This window comes from Cricetulus griseus, chromosome 3, assembly GCF_003668045.3.
Source record: "Cricetulus griseus strain 17A/GY chromosome 3, alternate assembly CriGri-PICRH-1.0, whole genome shotgun sequence".
Taxonomy (NCBI): Eukaryota; Metazoa; Chordata; class Mammalia; order Rodentia; family Cricetidae; genus Cricetulus; species Cricetulus griseus.
The window spans coordinates 159218001-159233396 of record NC_048596.1 but is presented as its reverse complement, the minus strand read 5'-3'; the positions used below and the strand labels follow the sequence as shown (position 1 = coordinate 159233396).

The following is a 15396-nucleotide window of genomic DNA, read 5'->3' as shown; positions in this document are numbered from 1 at the left end:
TGGAGGACAACTCATTCAAACCACAAAAACCAAGAGAGTTTCATCCTGTTTGGCAAATATGTAAATCAAGAAATTTAAGAGCTGGAGAGATGGCTCAGTGGTTAAGAGTACTGGCTGGTCTTCCAGAGGACCTAGGTTGACTCCCAGAAGCCATATGATAGCCCACAACTGTCTGTAAATCTAGTTCTAGGGGATGTGGTACCCTCTTCTGGCCTCCCCCAGCACCAAATATACACATAGTACACAGACATATATGCAGGCAAAACACCCGTATACATAAAATAAAACTCTTTAAAAGGGGGAGGGGGAGCCAGGAGTGGTGGTGCACTCCATTAATCACAGGGAGGCAGGTCTCTGTGATATGGAGGCTTAGTCTACATAGTGAGTTCCAGGGCAGCCAGTGCTATGCAGATAAACTGTTGAGAGGGGAAGGGAGGGAGAGAGGGAGGGAAGGAAGGAAGGAAGGAAGGAAGGAAGGAAGGAAGGAAGGAAAAAGTTTGTGATCCCTGTTCACTGACACAGGGATTTGACAATGTAAAAACTCTCGGGTGTCTGTATTAATTCATGTGACAGGCAGGATGGCTCATGTGTACAACAGCACTGTAGGATAACAGTTCTGACTATATGGGTAAAATTGTACTTGCAAACCCTTGGGTCTATCAATGTTGTGGTTTTTAGACTCCAAATAGGAGAGCAATGCTATGGGATTTGAGGGCTTGCTGTATTGTGCTCTTCCAAAGTTCTACAATGAGCCAAGAATTGGGATTCCTCAAAGGTCTAGGTTGGACAGGGAGAGAGGTGAGGCTTCCAGCAGGCTGTAGATGTGACGCTTGGGGAGTTAGGGCAGGTTCTCTGTGTGGACCTTGGCCAGGAGCCAGGGTCACAGCATCCTAGTGCTCAGACTGGTCCAGATACCTCAAAGGATGCAGAGTCTTCAGAAAGCTCTAAGGCTGCCAGCATGGGAGATGTCACCAAAATGTAGGGACAACTTACATTCCTGAAATTTTGTGTGAATGACAGCATGGAAAGCTTGTTAGGAGACCTGGGAACATGGGGTGCTGTGTGGTCTGAAGGAGAAAGCCTGCCTTCCCATGGTGGCTCTAGGTCAAGAGAGGGCAGGGACTGCTGGCTCTGGCTTCATCCATTATCAAAAACTCTAGAAGTCCACCTTCTAAAATTTTCACTCAGGGTTCAAAAAAAGGAAGGACAAATAAGCGAAGGAACTAAAATCTGAGGGGCAAAGGAATTTACACACACACACTTGCTCGTCTGCGTGTTCTTTTATTCTTCTTATGCTCTTTCTCTCTTGCTGTTCTGTTTCTCTGTTTTCTGTCTCTGTTTCTTTGTCTCTCTACCTCTCCATTTCTTTGTCTCTGTTTTCTGTCTCTCTGTTTCTCCCCAGTTCTTGGTGGGTACATTTGCAACAGTAATATTTTTTACATTACTATGTAAGACTTGAGTTTCTCAGGGTCAACAAGGCAGATAAGATTTACACACTTGACTATGCCTTGCCAGTGGAATCATGGATCACACTGACAAAGAGTTACAAGGCACTAATAGTTCTGATCCGTGGGTGGTCTTGATGTTTGCAGAAGAATTCCTATAAAACTCATCTTCAAACAAGCCAACAAAGTTAAACCTGTGTCTCCAACTGAAAGGACTATTAGTAGGATGCCTGCAAAGGCCCCACCAAGTAATGAGGAAGGATTTGATTATAATGAAGAACAATGGTATGACTGTAAAAGAGGGGAACTCTTTGGAAATCAGCGAAGATTTCCAGGATGCCTTTTTTTTTTTTTTTTTTTTTTTTTGGGATTTTAAGATAAATATCTTAGGTTGTTGGGACCCTGCCCCCATGGGGTGTCTGGGAGTTGTTTGCCAGCATAACCACAGTTACCTCCTGTTTTCCCGGTCTCACCCCACTGGCATCAACATCCTGTTGTGAACCCTTATACCTGGGGTTTTTGTAAGTCTGTATATCAGGCTGCTCCACAATAAAGGTGAGAGACACATTCTCTCAAAAAAGGACTGCACTGTCTTGTCCTTCATCCAAATCTCCAGGCTTTCGCCCGATACTCAGACTTCCTTGTGGCGTGGTTGCCACATTAGGTGAAAAGGATGATGCTCCAGTTCATTTCTGCGACACACGTGGATTGCCTATTAAAGTCTATGGGAGAATGATTCCATGCAAGGATATCTTTTGCTATGACTGTGCTATTTTACATAAAAAAGGGAGATAAGATGTGCCTTGGCTGAAATGCAAATCAAACAACTCTGAGATACCATCTTACTCCTGTCAGAATGGCGAAAATCAAAAACACCAATGACAGTTTATGTTGGAGAGGATGTGGAGAAAGGGGAACACTTCTCCACTGCTGGTGGGAGTGCCAACTCGTACAGCCACTTTGGAAATCAGTAATAGCGACTCCTCAAGAAAATGGGAATGAGTCTACCACAAGATCTAGCAATTCCACTCCTAGGCATATACCCAAAAGAAGCACATTCATACAACTAGGACATCTGTTCAACCATGTTCATAGCAGCACTATTTGTAATAGTCAGAAACTGGAAGCAGCCTAGATGCCCCTCAACCGAGGAATGGATAGAGAAAATGTGGTACATTTACACAATGGAGTACTATTCAGAGGACAAAAACAATTGAATCTTGAAATTTGCAGGAAAATGGATGGAACTCGAAGAAACCATTCTGAGCGAGGTAACCCAATCACAAAAAGACAAACATGGTATGTACTCACTCACATGTGGATTTTAGACATAGAGTAAAGGATTACAATCCACACTACTAGAGAAGCTAGGAAACAAGGAGGACCCCTAAGAGAGACATACATGGTCCCCTGGAGAAGGGGGAAAGGGCCAAGATCTTCTGAGCAAATTTGGAGCATGGGAAGAGGGGGAAGGGAGCTAGGAGAATGAGAAGGGGAGAAGAGGAGGGGTGGGGAAGACATGAGGGAGCAGAAAGGTTGAGTCAGGGGAAGAATAGAAGGTAACGAGAATGGAGATACTATAAAAGAGGGAGACATTTTAGGTTTACAGAGAAATCAGACACTAGGGAAATGTCTGGAGATCTACAAAGATGACACCAGCTAACAATCTAAGCAACAGAGGAGAGGCTACCTTAAATGCCCTCCCCTGATAATGAGACTGATGACTGACTTATATGCCACCCGATAGCCCTCATCCAGAACCTGGTGAAAGTAGAAGCAGACATCCACAACTAATCACTGAACTGAACTGGAATCCAGTTGCAGAGAAGGATGAGTGAAGAGCAAAGGGATCCAGGCCAGGCTGGTGAAACCCATAGAAACAGCTGACCTGAACATCAGGGAACTCTTGCTTCCCAGACTGATAGCTGGGATACCAGCATGGGACTGATCCAGACCCCAGGAACATGGGTTTCAGTGAGGAAACCTAAGAAATCTACGGGACCTCCTGTAGTAGTTCAGCACTTATCCCTAGCATAGGTGTGGACTTTGGGACCCTATTCCACATAGAGGAATACTCCCTGAGAAAAGACACCCGGGGGTGGGCCTAGGCCCTATCCCAAAGGATACAATAGACTCTGATGACACCCTATGGAAGGCCTCACCATCCAGGGGGAGCAGAAAGGATATGTGATAGGTGGGTTTTAGTTGGGGGGGGGGGAGGGGAGGGGAGGGAAAGGGAACTGGGATTGTCATGCAAAACAATCTTGTTTCTAATTCAAATAAAAAAAATTTGCAGAAAAAAAAAAAGATGTGCCATGGCTGTAGTGATCCTGTGCAGCAGACTGAGCAGTGCACATGAGGCTCTCTCTCTCTCTCTCTCTCTCTCTCTCTCTCTCTTCATGTGTAGCACTGTTCAAGGGTGCAAGAGAACATACCTGTCTCAGAGAGACTTACAAGCTCATATCAACCATCGCCATATGAGAGCTGGAAAGCCTGTTACCCGTGCTTCACTTGAGAATGTTCATCCTCCTATTGCCCCACCACCAACTGACATCCCCGATGGTTCATCATGCCACCAGACAAGCATCACATGAGCCCTGTTCCTCCAAAGCAGCGCACCATGGGCCACCACCTCCTTTGCAGCATGTGCCCCATGAGCGCTAGGATCAGCCACATGAGGATCTTCGTGCTCCTCCAGCAGAATTGTCTATGGCTCCACCTCCACCTCGTTCGGTCAGTCAGGAAACCTTTCGTATTTCAACAAGAAAGCACAGCAATTTAATAACTGTCCCTATTCAGGATGACTCAAGTTCAGTGCTAGAGAACCACCACCTCCTGCCCCACTACCTGCTCTCCATCATCCTGAAATCAGGGCCAGCCAGTGGTGTCTCTCATATTTTGCCTCCATAGCTGCATTATGTACCACCCCACCTGCTCCAGGACCAGTAAGCCATCCAATGCCACACCCTCCCCAGGCTGCAGGGACTCCTCACTCAGTATATAGCCAAGCTCCACCTCCACCAATGACCTCTGCTCCACCACCAATAACCCCTCCCCTGGACATATGATTGCCCAGATGCCACCTTATATATGAATCCTCCTCCTCCAGGACCCCCCACCTCAGCATGGAGGTCCACCTGTAACGGCACCCCTCACCATTACAATCCTAACTCTTTACCCCAGTTTACTGAAGATCAAGGAACTCTGAGCCCTCCATTTACACAACCAGGAGGAATGAGTCCCAGTATATGGCCTGCACCACGAGGGCCGCCACCACCTCCATGAAGGCAGGGCCTGCCTTCTCAAACCCCGCTTCCTGGACCACATCATCCAAATCAAACAAGATACAGACCATATTACCAGTGATATAGTGTTTTGAACTGAAGATATGACAAGGAAAAAGATTAAATTTTCAATCTTTTAATTAAGCATTGACTGCTGGGGGAAAGAAAAAATACCTCTCAGGAGGTGGCTATAAAACACAAAGTCTTGTTCCTTAAAATGGGTTTTAAATCTTGACCTTAGGATTGTTTTCAAACACTGTAGTGCAGATACGTGGCTCAGTTGAGCACAACTGTATCTTAGCAACTGTAACTTTGGTGTGGTAAATTGACCCAGACATGACCATTTGTAAAAAATTTGCAATTTTTCACTGTTCCATATTCAAAAATACTGCTTTTATTAACACCCCCAAAGATTTACACACTTAAAACACTCTTTAAAGTCAACTAGAAACTCTTGGATCAATAAACACAGGGAAGTTGCAGGATAGAAGACCAATATTAAAGGACAAACAGACTTCATATATATCAAGAATATACTCTGAGAGAAAGAAGGTGAGAAAATATACCATTCAAATTAACACAAAATATTATGTAGGAATATATCTAACAAAAGAAGAGAAAGTCTCTACAATGAAAATTAACACATTGAACAGGGAAGTCACAGAAGATACCATGGGAAGAAAAGCCCTTCCATGCTCCAGGCTTGGCAGAACTAATATTATGAAAACAGCTATATTACCAAAATTAATTTACAGTTCAATGGGAAGACTGTCACTATTCTGACATCACTAGGTGGTTGTGGAGCACCTCTTTGTTCCCAGCACTCAGGAGGCAGGGGCCGGTGGATCTCTGAGTTCGAGGCCAGTTCGAGTTCTAGGACAGACATGGTTAGGCAGGAGAACCTTGTGTTGAAATAAAAAAAAATCTGATATCTTATTTCCCAGGTTTAGGAAAAGAAAAAAGTTCCAGGAATGCAATTGGAACCACAGAAGGCAAGGAATTGACAAGGTGGTCCTAGGAGAAAGAAGGCCTCCCAACTCCAGACTCAAGTTACATACAGAGCTGTAATGGCAGACAACAATTCACTGGCATCTAAGCAGACAGTCCAGTGAAACAAAATACAAGACCCAAAATAAAATCACATACTTACACTAGCTTAATTTTTGGTGAAGAACATAAGATACATCAAAACAGGATGGCCTGGTCAATAAATGGTGCTGGTAAAACTAGCTATCTACCTGTCTAATAATAGAATTGAGTTCTTATATTTCACCTTGGACAAAAATCAATTCAAGAGGGAACAAAGACTAACTGAAGACCCCAAACACTGAATCTCGTAGAAGAGAACCTGGGGAATTCTTTTCAAAGCTGCAGAAATTAAGTATCAAGGAAGTAAGACTGACAACAAACGTGCCAACAATTACTTTAAAGTGCTGCATGTCCTAACCGCCAGGGAAATATCAATTGAAACTACTTTCAGACACTCCCTTAGCCCAGTCAGAATGGTTGTCATCAAGAAAGCTGACAGCAGGGGGCTGGAGAGATGGCTCAGCAGGTAAGAGCACTTATTGCTCTTGCAAAGGACCTGGGTTTGTTTCCCAGCAGCTACACAACAGCTTACAGCAGCTGTATGTAACTACAGTCCCAGCAGATTTGACAAACATGGTGTGCATTCATACATTCAGACAAAATACCCAACCATATAAAATAGATAAATCTAAGTACAGAGACCAGGGGATAGGAGAGTTCGGGGTGGTGACTGCTTCAGAGAATTTCATCAGAGACAGGAGGGAAATAGGGTAACAGAGAGGCAAGGAAGATGTGAGGGGCCACTTGGCCCATGGCTTCCAGCAGGCTGTAGATGTGAAGCTTGATGGGTTGGGAACTCTTTTTGATCCTCACCTTCCCACCGTGACCCTGCCAGGAGCCAGGGTGTCAGCATCCTACTGCTCAGACTGGTCCAGACTCCTCAAAGGATGTAGAATCTTTAGAAAGCTCAAAGGCTGCCAGCATGGGAGATGTCACCAGAATGCAGGGACAACTTACACTCCTGAAAATTTGTGTGAATGACAGCATGGAGAGCTTGTCAGGAGACCTGGGAACATGGGGTGCTGTGTGGTCTGAAGGAGAAAGCCTGCCTTCCGAGGTGGCCCTAGGTCAGGAGAGGGCAGGACTGCTGGCTCTGCCTCCGTCCAGGAGACGGTTCCTGGACACGTAGGACCTGCACAGTGGGCGGGGAGCCATCCGATGACTGCTGTGGGCAACAGCACAGCACCAGAGCACCACAGAGGGAAGGTTCCTGCTTCCTTTTAATTCCCTTTTGGAACATGTTTGTCACTTTGTAAACAGAGGGTCTTTGTTTTGGTTTTTCTTATAACCCAGTCCTGGTGCATGTCGGCCAAATGCTCTCTCACTAAGCTCAACTGGCAGATTTCCTTGGGGATTTTGGAACCATAATGGGAAAAGAGACCCCGTGTCCTGCTAGAAATGAATCTAGGTGAATTGACCTTCTAATACCAAATTTGTCAAGTCCTGAACCAAGTCTCTCCATGTCCACAGACTTCCGTTCTCTCAAGAATGTTTTCTACCTTTTAGATATTTTATATCAGAAAGATTTTAATCTTTATTTGAAATTCCTTTTTATGTTTAATTGACACATAGTAATTGTACCGACTCAAGGGATATGCTGTGTCATTCTATTTTATCCCAGTGAAATCTAATCTTCAGTTGTTCTTCTTAAAATAATTACACTGCACTGAAGGTGACTCTCCTACTGGTATTCTCACCCCCCCTGAGTCCTTGTCCTCCAAATGGGGGCAGTGGTGATGCTCCGAAGCCTTTGGGTAAGTTGGGATGTAGGGAGGAGCTGCTGAAGGCTCCAGGCCTTGGGAAGGGATCTCTCTCTCCAGTGTCTTTGCCTGTTTTGCTTGCTGGCAAATATCCAGAATGAAGGAGGTGAAATCAGCAGTGCCTAGGTACATAGAGCTGCAGGAGCCTGTACCAGAAACCATCAAACCATAGCCAAATGGAGGAAAGGGCCAAGGAACACTATGGCACTCCATGTCAACAGAGCACAGGATTTTAATTAACTCTACAAACTTCTCACTCCGGCCCCGGTGGTGGAGCACACCTTTAATCCCAGTACTCGGGAGGCAGAAGCAGGTGGATCTTTGTGAGTTCAAGACCAGCTTTTTCCACAGAGTGAGTTGCACCACAGCCAGGACTATACAAAGAAACCCTGTCTTAAAAGATAAAAATAAAAAACAATAAAAAATTTGAAAACCTGAAGAAAAAAAAGTCCCACCATGTCTTTCCCAGTGAAGTCCCAACACACAGAGATGACTGGTGCTCATATTTCACACGGAACACACACCAACTAGCCTGGAGACAAGGTTTATGGTGTGCTAGGCCAATTAGGGTCGAGTTGAGGATGAGGGTAAGAGATGCAGGTGAACCATAGGGACTTAGAGTGCCAAGCTGATCTGCTGCCTGTTCCCAGACAACCCTGGGAGCAGTGGAATGGGAAGCACCCCAGTGAGGGTGTAGAGTAGTGCAGCTGCGAGGCGGGAGGGGACCTGGGTACTCTTGGGAAAGCATCTAGTGAGCAGGAGACTCAGGTAGGGGACCCCAGGAGTGACCTCACTTCATTAACAATGACCCAACAATGCAGAATCTTGTAACCAGGCAGCCAACTGCCTTGAGGCAGCCCAGCAGGCTCACTTGTCTTGAAACACTAGAGAAAGCAGGATGTTACCTTGCTTCCTTGAGATTTTTCAAGGAGGTTCAGATCTCAACAGAGACAAAAGTGGAGGCCGTGGTGAAGACCATAGTGGAGGCCATGGGGGAAACCATAGTGGAGGCCATGGGGGAAACCATAGTGGAGGCCATGGGGGAGACCATAGTGGAGGCCATGGTGGAGGCCGTGGTGGTGCCTGGAAACTCCGGGCACACTCCTGGCTACAAGGCCTCTGGCCATATGGCCAGAAAAAAACAAATTTGAGCCAGGGCAGCCAGGGCCAGGATCACACCGACCAGGTGAGCACTCTGAAATCTCAGAGTTTCCCCTAGTTTCACTCTGGGTGCTTGGCAGTGTAGACCATTGGGAACACTTGGAACAATGACAACCAGTCAGAAGGTCGCAGTCCTGTTCCTGTCTGAGCCATCTGCCTTGATCTCTCCTCAGGTTGGGAAGGAGTCTGCCCCTAAGGTCCTGAAGGCCTCCCGTAGAACGCCCCACTTCAGCTCGCTGGAAGACATGGTGGCTCACCTGGTGACATCCCTGCAGGGTGGGGACTCAGACTTTGTCCTTGGATTCCTGTGCATATACCAAAGGTTTATCACCACCCAGCAGGTGCTGGACATGCTGTTCAAGCGGTGAGTGTCCACCTCCAAGCTCAAAGGCCTCAGATGCTCCTGTTGGCGGTAGGAAGCGCTCTGCCTTTCTCTGAGCCTACTGATTTTCTAGGGTCTTGTCAGGACCCAACAGCATGAAGTCAGAATATGCTTCCTCCTCCAGGCTCTGCCCTGGGACTGGCCTGTCCGGAGCTGAGAGCCTAATGAGTGTGGGTGTCCTCTGAACATACAAGAAGCTCTCTATCCGGGGCCCAGGTTTTCTGAGGCCTGGGTCAAAGCCCTTCTCCATTGTAAAGGAGGTCCTAGAAGTTGTGTTGGAGTAGCGAAGAGAGCTGTGTCCAGACTGGAGAGCCGTGGAGGGTAATGGGAGGGAGGGACCCTGTGTCCGCTGAGTGTCTGGTTAGAGGTGTTTGTGATCACCCACCCACTGCACAAACGTATTTGAAGCACCTACTTGTATGCAGGGGAACTAGCGATTCTTAGAGCAGACAGAACTTCTAGGCTCTGGGCTTAGATTCATTCCTCTCCAGGAATCAGCAGTGGCCCCAGGTGTCTGTCCTTTAGGTGGGGCACCTGGGACTCTCCAGGTGACCTCCTCACTGGTCTCCTCTAGATTCTCATCCTTCCGGCCCAACTGTGAAGAGGATGAACAAGTGAAGAAGTAAGTGGGCTTTGCAACGAGAGAAGTGTTTCCTGGGCTCTCCAGAGCGGGGTCATGTGGGTTCTAAGGGTAAGGGATGGCCGGCCGATGCTTGGGTCTCACCCTCCTGGTTTCTACTACCATCCTGGGGTGTAAGCATTGCCTGGAGGGTGAGAAGAACTGCCCGGGCAGGGTCCCTGCAAGGGGGGATATGGGGGAAGCCTGAGGCCTCTGGTACCCCTGGGAGACTCTACCCTCATCTCAGCCCATGGCATGCTCCATCAGAGCCCGAGGAAGGGGTGTGTGGAGCTCCCTGCTCACACAGACCTCACAAGGACTGGATCTCTTCCACTTTGCGGTCTCACATGCTCAGAGCCCTCTCAGGGAGGGGTGGCAAATGAAAGTCCAGGCCACTGACTGTGCTGTCTGTCCCTTTCCGCCAGCACCATCTGTACCCTCCTGGACTACTGGTTGGACAAGTTCCCTGAGGATTTTTATAAGATCGAACACCTGCCCCTTCTGAAGCAGGTGAAGACCTACTTGATTGTCAACATGCCGTACTCAGACCTTCTGGTCCGCATTCAAATGCTCCAGATACAATTGCAGGCAGAAGTGGCCAGTAATTCAGAAATCAAAAATTAGGAAGCCTGTATTTGGTTTGATTTCTAATCATGGAGCTCTTTTTCTTTTTGGGTCCTGCCATCAAGTCCCAAATAAATCAGAAGAAGTCTTATTGTTTGTCATAAATTCGCCATCCTGCTTGGCTTCGTTGTATATGTTTTTCTTAACTAATTACCCCATCTATCTTTTTCCTGTGGGGCTTTTCCCGTCCTTCTGTTTGCCTTTCTTACCTCTTCTTACCTCACAGGTGGCTGTGTACCTGGGTGTCTGGCCCCTGGTATCCTATTCTTCTTTTCCCTTTCTCCTTGGTCTCTCTTCTGGGGTCCCCTCTCCAATTTATTTTTCCTGCCTACCAGGTCTTCCTGTTGTTTTCTGCCAAACTTTTGGCTGTTTGGCTCTTTATTAGACCAATCATGTTCTAGATAGGCCAATAAACACAGCTTCACAGAGTGAAACAAATGCAACATAAAAGAATCCAACACATCTTTGCATCATAAAACAAATGTTCCACAGCACTGACAAATGTAACACATCCTAAAATATCATTCCACACCAGTATTGATCCCTAGGGCATGGACTTTGGGAGCACATTTCCTATGGAGGGATACTCTCTCAGCCTAGATACATGGGGGAGGGCCTAGGCCCTGCTGCAAAAGATGTGACAGACTTTGATGATCCTCCATGGGAGGCCTCGCCCTCTCTGGGGAATGGATGAGAGGGTGGAAAGGGGGTTGGTGGGGGAAGTTGGAGGATGGAAGGGAAGAGGGAACTGGGGTTGGTATATAAAATAAGATTGTTTTTAATTTAAATTAAAAAAGAAATACATTATTCTACAACATTTCCCCTTTTTGTCTAAATAAAAATGAAAGCTTTTTAAGTTTAACATAGTAAAACTATATACACCGAAAGAGTTATCAAGTAAGAATCCATTTACAATATTCTGTCTGTTTGCATTTCACAAATTCAGAGAAAATACTACTTTATCTTAGGAAGTTCAAAGTTTTATATCTAAAAAAGTTTTATATACTTTTTATCATAACTAAGAAAAATTGATACTCTAATTACTTAGTCTATAACTCCATCAAAGACCCCAGAAGGATGTAATATTACCTAAGTACAGAGACATCTGGCTGCCTGGACATTCACTCAACCTCCATTGGAACACTGGGACATCTATCTTCAGCCTGAAGGCCTTTAAGTATCTAGCAGACTTTTCAGTGAAGCAGGAAATTTAAAGGACTGTCTTGCCTTGTATTGGCCACTTTCATTCACTTTCCTGTATGTCCTGTGTCTCCAGTTTGTACAGCATACTGCCAAGCAGTCAAAGCAAAATCAGCTGCTTGCCTAAATGGCTAGTCATGCCTCAATGAAAGCAAACTCCTACGGTGTTTCTTCAATGCACATCATCCTTTTATAAAGTAAATTGGTGCTGCCACGGATAAATGTTTCTCATTGTCATGAAACACCTTAGGTTAACAAACATTTTAAATGCCATATTCTGTAGGTCTTTGAAGTGTTTGAAGACCATTAATCTAAACTGCACGTGTTTAACCCTGAAAACATACCTAATGTAACTAAAAGTTTGATTATAACAGATTAGTAACCTCATATCTTATTTATACATTGCTTTTTTAAATCAGCTGCATAAGCACAATACCCCAAACAAAAATAAAAACATATATACAGTGTAACAAAATTAACTTTAAATTAGTTAAGAAATATACCAAAAATCATGCCAATGTAAAAGATCTGAGATTAATAATTTTATTTTTATCCTATATTCCTATATTCCCCTAAATTTAACAAACACCCACTACCCAACAAATAACCAAAACTCACCCACACCATCTCTGAGAAAGTGGGCATCATGTTTTCTAGACTGTTTCCTGTTGTCTGTGGGTGAATGCATCTTTAGGGTCCCTGATAAAATTCGAGATAATGACCCGGATCTGGAAAGACCAGCAGTTATTTTTGTTGATATATATCACCTGCAAGATTCAGGAGATCTCCCCTGATCAACCATATTAACCTGGAAGGAATCCTCAGCCTCTTGTTTCTTACAGAAACAAAAGCAAAATCTCTTCTCCAAAGCATTTTTGATCCACTTGACAAATACTTTTGACTTCCATTTTAAAGTTAAATCATTCCTAAAATATATAGGCTGCTTTATTTCAGCAGTCCCTCTTTCACTTCCAAGTCTCTTAGCAGTTGTCCTTTGCCCATCATCACAATACAGGATCCAGACTCCCTGTGTATTCACCACCTTTACATGGTTTATTTCTTTTACTGTCTCTTTAAAGACCTATTTTTAATCATTTCTATGACTCTATACCCATTTTCTTTCTTAAGCCTACACCCATTGTGAAACACACTGGAACCTGATTGCAGATTTGTTCTATCTAACCGTTTTTTTTTCTGCATATCATTTAGCCTTTTGTAACTCTGTGAGCAAACTTTAAACTGCTAAACTACAGCTGGGTCCTCTGCACTGCTCTAGCAGCAGGCACTATCTGCTTCTTGATTCATGAGAGTCAAGCCTAAGCTCAAGACCTGGTCCAGCAGTGAATGACCAGGAACTACAATCAACCTTCCTAGCTATAGAACCAGCAGGCTTCCCCTCCTCCCTTGTGAAGGGCAGGGTGGCTGCACTCACCATCACAGGTCTTCCAGCAACAAGACATTGCCTTTTCTCCCGCTGGTAAACTGAATCTAGTCCTACTCTCTCATTCATAGGGTCCTATATGAAGCAATGCACATGTGTGCAATGTGGCTATGCCCGATCCCCTGCCTGCAACCTTGATTGACTAGGAGGCAAAGGAGATGTGGGGGCACTTCTGCTTTTAAGTTGTTCTGGTGAGACTGTTGTCTTTCTGCAGCTGCTTCTTAATAGGGGGACATAAATATGCTCTCCTTCCTGATGGTGTGACACCTAGCATCACCCACAATCGTTCATATTGTTTGAAAGAGAACCTCAAGTCCTCCAGGGATGGAGACTTGGCTTAATGCTATAAGCTTATTCCTGGAATCTTGATTGTTTTTGGACACAATGAAGCTGGGCATAACTGTGCACTCTGTCATGCTAGAACTTGGGAGGCTGAAGCTGGAGGATCAGGAATTCAAGCCCTTGTAATGAGTTCAAGGCCAGCCTGGCCTGTATGAGACTCTCTATAAAAATAAAGTGAACTGGGGGTGTAGTTCAGTGTTTACTGAACTACACCCCCAAATATCCCCGCAAATAAACCATCAAGTGCCCCTGTTACATATGGTCAGAGTTTGCCTCGTAGTTTCCCCATCCTCACAGATCCAAATGTAGAAAAGGGTTCCCCTACTCTGGGATGATGATTGAAATGGACAACCCTAGCCTAGGAGTAGGTTTCTTTCTTGTTTAAGACAACATAGAAAGCTTTGGCACTACAATTGAATACATTTGACCCTCAAAAACTGAAGGACCCTCTCTTATTGTGAGCTACATGAATTAGGCCAAGACTCTCTGCCTCTAAGGGTTACAGTTTTTTCTCTCTCATTTTTCTCAGACAATCTCACGGTGCAGCTCAGGTTGGCTTGGCTTGGACTCCTATGTACCTCAGGCTGACATTGAACTTATGGGAATTCTCCTGCTTCAGCCTCCTGAGTGCTGGGATTACAGGCATGGGCAATGTGATTGAAATTCTTGGTGTCAACTTGAGTACACCTGGAATTAAGTAAAACCCAAATGGCTTGGCTCACCTGTGAGGGATTCTGTTTCTAAATAAAATCCCCTGAAGTGTGGAAACCTACTTCTCATTCAGATCTTTGAGATTGGAAGAGACACCTGTAATCTAGACCACACCTTTGCTGGCAGCCTGTATAAGGCCAGGGAAGAAGGACACTTGCTCCCTTTGCCTACTTCTTCAGGATTCCAGAATAGGCATGTACTGAAGACCATGTGAGACAGCTAAGATCATAGATGAACAACACTGGGTTCTTGGACCTTCCATACATAGGCGGCCACTGTTGGGTTAGCTGGCCCGAAGCCTGTAAGCCACTCTAATAAACCCCTGTCTTTCTGTATATGGAGAGATTCACTCTGTAAGTTTTGTTTGTCCAGAGAATTTAGACTATTACAGGCAGGCTTCAAATGGATTTTCCTGATAGGGGGAACGATTAGGGTGAGCACAATTATATGCAGTGCTAATCATTATGAAATCCCATCAACTCTATAGCAAAATCCAAGTGTAGGTTATTAAAATATTGAAGAAAAATAAAATTTACTTGCTCTTTAATAAGCATATCAAATGGGAAGGGAAACTGACTAGTATCATGGACTTAAGGGAATTTTTAGATCATTAAAACAAAAATAGAAAAGTCTGGGTGAGAATAAGGGTTACTGGTACTTACTAGGCATGTTGGCAGTGCTGGGATCCACTTAGAACACACAGACACACAGACACACCACACACACACACACACACACACACACACACACACACAGAGAGAGAGAGAGAGAGAGAGAGAGAGAGAGAGAGAGAGAGAGAGAGAGAGACACCAAAGAAAAGAACCCTTTCCTCCATTTAACTCTTCATGTTTGAGGATGTGAAATACTTACTTCTGAAACAAGAAACTAAGCAGTTGTTGGGGTAGAGAGTCGTTAGAGTAAGAAGTGGACATGTCCCAAATGCAAGGTTGTGATTAAAAAAAAAAGCATAGAGAAGCTGTACCCTGGATGGGAGAGTATTAGAAAACTGAGGTGGCTGATAAGATCCTTGAGTGCGTGTGCAGTGAGGTTGTGTAGGGGGCTGGGAAGCAAGATTTTGCCTCCTGGACAAGCAGTGCCACCACACTAGGGTCTGGAGGCAGGATGGCCAGCCTCTGATGACCATGTTAGCTGTTTGGAGAAATACACAGTGGGGCTGTGTGTGCGCGCCCTGTCTTTGACAGGGTATTGCAAAGGGTGGTAGTTGGTTAGCATGTAGAAAGGGACAGAAGGGCTTGTGTAGGTCTGGAAGTGCTAGTGTAGAGGAAAGAGAGAACAGGAGGCTGGAGAGGGGAGATAGGACAGAAGAGAGTCACCAGG

At 45.2% G+C, this 15396-nt stretch overlaps 1 pseudogene; it reads left to right on the top strand.

The window, feature by feature from the left end:
• The first annotated feature begins 1522 nt into the window (after window positions 1-1522).
• On the top strand, window positions 1523-4811 carry LOC100755373 (annotated as a pseudogene).
• The last annotated feature ends 10585 nt before the right edge of the window (window positions 4812-15396 follow it).